The following is a 4232-nucleotide window of genomic DNA, read 5'->3' as shown; positions in this document are numbered from 1 at the left end:
CCAGTGGATGCAAATTTTATTTAGAATGACATACATCAGGGTGGCATGGTGGCACAGTGGTTAGCACTACAGCCTCACAGCGCCAGAGACCTGGGTTCAATTCCCGCCTTAGGCGACTGACTCTGTGGAGTTTGTACATTCTCCCCGTGTCTGCGTGGGTTTCCTTCGGGTGCTCCGGTTTCCTCCCACAGTCCAAAAATGTGCAGGTTAGGTGGATTGGCCGTGCTAAATTGCCCATTGTGTTCAAGGATGTGTTAAATTGCCTGTAGTGTTAGGTGAAGGGGGAAATGTAGGGGAATGTGTCTGGGTGGGTTGCGCTTTGGCAGGCCGGTGTGGACTTGTTGGGCCGAAGGGCCTGTTTCCACACTGTAAGTAATCTAAGTAATCTAAGTAATTTGATTGATAAGGTCACCTTTGTTCAGGATGACTATTCTGATCACTATGTCAGATTTACTGATACGTATGTCCAGGTTGGCCTTGAGGACTACCACACATTCAAGTTGTATGTGAAAATTGGACAAGTCATTTGGGATCCCATAATATGCACGCGTGTTTCAACTCAACAAGATAGATACCAACCATTCACTGATTCATTTCTCAGGGCTGCATCCTGACCAATCAGTGTCAACCTCTCATGGTTTAAAAATTAAACAAATCCTGGCTTTTAATTAGCAGTTAATTGCTGCATTCCCCATGGTAATGACTCTACCAATGAGTGTCTGCTGGCCAACCAGACAGCACTCTCTTTTCAAGCAGCATAAATGTTGGTTTCCCATTGAATTGGTGTTCATGTGAACTATTCTGATATGTTCAAAACCAAAATGTGTCTTTTTGAGAATAATGATTGCTATGCACTGACAATGATGGGCCACAAATATAGAAGATTGGAAAGGATTGTTTGATGCTGATGCTGGGGAAGTCATTGCTATTTGTGAGAACCCTCACTGTTTTTTTTTACTTTAATTGATTTGGTTTGGAACTGTGAACTTTGAACAGAGAGCTGAAGGTAATCTTTATGTTGTGAGCAGCAGTTTTGGAAAAAAAAGAGAACAAAGAAATTGATAATTTTTTAGGGGGCGAGGCCTGGAAGTTAATTGCAGGTTGATTCATGTTCAAAGAACTTTGTAGATGCTCAAACAGATGGCAGATATTTGAATATTAAGAAGGGCCTCAGGGAATTATAGTGCCAATGAGTCCAGCAAAGAAAATGTTGGGAAGGACCTGAAAAGAAACCAAAGTTTGCATTGATTTTGAACTGTGTATTTTTGCCAGAAGGATTATGCATGCCAAAGCTACAGGCCAGAGTTTGATTGCTCTCCCGCTACCCTCCCATTATCAACTTACTGAAAGTTTTGAGAAAAGGATCTCGGTTATAACAAGTAAGTGAATATCCCTTTCGAGCTGACTAAATGCTGCTTGCATTGAGTTGTGCTTTCAGAAACCAAGCAAGATACAATTCCATATGCATATGATATTACAAATGATAGAGACGACTTAAGTGAACTGGCCAGTTACATCGGTCTTCTTTTTTCTTTTGATTTATCTGTTAACTATATCTGTTTCTCTGTTGCTCTTTGTGTGAGTGGGGCTAGAATCAAAGAAGATTGGATTTAAATTATGAGCATTAATTAGATCATCCTGTCGTTTGACTATGCTCGGCAAAAGCTACTGCATTATTAATAAATTGTTAATATCTTGTTTCAGCTTAAACTTGGTATTGGTTATTCATAATGTCTGGTGTCAGTTATTCACAAAATCTGGTATTGGTTAGTTAAAAAGCCTGGTTAGGAATTATTAGGGTAATTTTGAGGGTCACGGAGTATTTTAATTTTAATGTTGGCAATCCAGGGATAAGGAGGCTGATTTGATTCGGCTGTCTGTCTCCATGTTGTAGCATGTTGCTAAGGAAACTTAGTCAAATGTGAAATGAGCAAACAGGCCCACAGTAACATGTTAGTGGCTCAGTTTGAGAACCAATAACTCTGCATGAACATCCATAGATGCACAGAACTTATAGATGATCAAGAATCTGAGAACCTTCATGCCCTGAAAGGACTGCTTGCTTTCTAACTGATAAATGTGATGATTCTCTGCTCGTCAGACACTATAGAGTGTTTTACTCCCTTTTAAACAATAAAGCCCTGTTCAGTTTGCTGGCAGAAGCATAAGTAAGGAGTTTATGAGGCTCACATGGGGGTGATGCAGAGATGAGACAAAACCTAGTTTACAAGGGTCATTTGTATATCACTGATTTGTAGAAGCTTAGTTTACAAATGCCATTGATCTTTCAATGACATGTAGAAGGCCTATAATATACTGATTGACTCTTGTATATAATCATGTAGCTTTTTTCTCACTTCCGAGAGGTTGCAATATTCCCAGATGTTAGCTGTGAATGAGAGCCTCCGAGCTCTTTGCAATGCTGCACCTGATGCACATGTAAGTATATGGGGATCATCATGGCCCCTCAAAGTAATCAATAACGCTGCAAGAAACATTTTGGAGCTTGAATTTTAAGGGCAACAATGGGCAAGCAGCAAATGCGGCCCCAGCAAGCGACATCTAATGTCCCATGAGTAAACGAAAGGAAAGAGATCATAGGAACATAGATAAAGCAATATATTGGATAAAAGTGTAGAGATGCACAGAATGTTTATAATACTTCATTATTCCTTGATTGTTCTCTTCTTTGCTACAACATGATGCCACCTCAATGGCTGTAGCTGAGCTAATGAAAGTTTGTTGATTGTCAATCCATAGATTTTGCTGAGTGTCCCTGGTGTCCTGGAGCCTAGAGACCTCCAAACCGCTGATGGCTGTGGGTGCAACCTTCTCTGTCTGAGCTGATGGAGGCATTCACTTCTTCCCTTGGCAGAGGAGAGATGTGCAGCTGAGCACCTCTGGAGTGGTCTGAAAGGTCAATTCATGGGTTCTTGTCTTCATCTCAAGTAGTGCACAATGGTACCTTTCTTACCTCCTGAAGGGAAAGTCCACCTGGAGAGAGATCAGGGTCCCTTCGCCCCTCTCACTAAACCAACGAATGAATATATCTGTGGTTCATTATGATGGAGTAAAGCTCCAAAGTATATATCTGGCAAATATTGTTTTTTATTTCGACCAGGCTCTCCACAATGACTGCCATCTGATCCATGGGCTAGTCATGCAATCACAAAGCAGAGCCATAATATCAGGAAAAACAATGGAAAACTCCTTTGTCCTTCACTCCAATCTGTGCATGAGCTTAGGCACTTCTGTCAGATCTTCTACTTATTACCTCTGTGTCTCCAACTGCTCATTAAAGGCTTGTGTCCATGGCTTACCATCTATACTCGACTCAGCAGGCACCTCCAGCAATCCTCCAAGTGTTAGAACCTTTGGCTGTTTTCTCATCCTCTTGGTTCTTTTCTCATCTTTTAGACAAAATCCTGTACCAATACTGAGCTGACCAGAACTTGACTAGATAAGTTACCCACTGAAGTGAAAGTTCTGCATTGATGGAGGTGGGGTGGAATGACTTGTTGCTGTTTCCTTTGAAGATTTATCACTGTAGGTCAAAGAGTTGGGCCTGTGGTATGGAGGTTTTAATCTTCTGCACCTTTGCAGATTCTAGGATGTTAAGCTTGCAGAGAAAACCATAAAATTTGTTTGTCAATGCAGCATCATTACCCTGAGATTTTATAGATGGGCAGCAGGTGTTAGGTCCTTGGAAGATTTCTCACAAGATGGCCCGACATATCCAATCTCTCATTCAGCACACATATGCTCCCCACATTCGCCTGCAAGCTCGGCAACCCCTTCCCCACCCACCCCATCAAACATCATGAGTCCTTGGGTAACAAGCATCCTTCCCCTGTCTATCCTCAGTCTCATGCTGTTGTGCATTTATTCTATTGTAAAGGCGTCAAAGAATTAAGAGACACAAGCATTGATGTTTGAGCACTTTGCTTGCCTTTAAGAATAATGAGATGCATGAGTCCCAGAGCTGTACTTATGCATTTGCATTATTTTTAAAAGTAATGTGGTATTGTTCTGGACTAGGCCAGACCACTCAAAACATTTTTAAGCAGGCAGCCCCAGACCATAACTTTGCAATTTGTTTCGGTATGTGTACAGTGAAAATTACTCAGAATATGTTAGCGAGGTTGACTACTAGATTTTAAAACAGACCTTTGCAGATTCTAGGATGTTAAGCTTGCAGAACCCCTACAGAGCTCAGTCTATCCAAACTAGAC

The 4232-nt window shown here is 41.3% G+C and overlaps 1 long non-coding RNA gene across 1 annotated transcript; it reads left to right on the top strand.

Moving 5' to 3' along the window:
• The first annotated feature begins 807 nt into the window (after positions 1-807).
• On the top strand, positions 808-3540 carry LOC122551161. Its single transcript, XR_006312038.1, has 3 exons — positions 808-1006; positions 1273-1379; positions 2761-3540. It is a non-coding gene; the product is annotated as an uncharacterized LOC122551161 (long non-coding RNA).
• The last annotated feature ends 692 nt before the right edge of the window (positions 3541-4232 follow it).

The sequence above is a fragment of the Chiloscyllium plagiosum genome, chromosome 6 (assembly GCF_004010195.1).
Source record: "Chiloscyllium plagiosum isolate BGI_BamShark_2017 chromosome 6, ASM401019v2, whole genome shotgun sequence".
Taxonomy (NCBI): domain Eukaryota; kingdom Metazoa; phylum Chordata; class Chondrichthyes; order Orectolobiformes; family Hemiscylliidae; genus Chiloscyllium; species Chiloscyllium plagiosum.
Note: the sequence above shows the minus strand (reverse complement) of the source record. Positions and strands in the feature narration are given on the sequence as shown.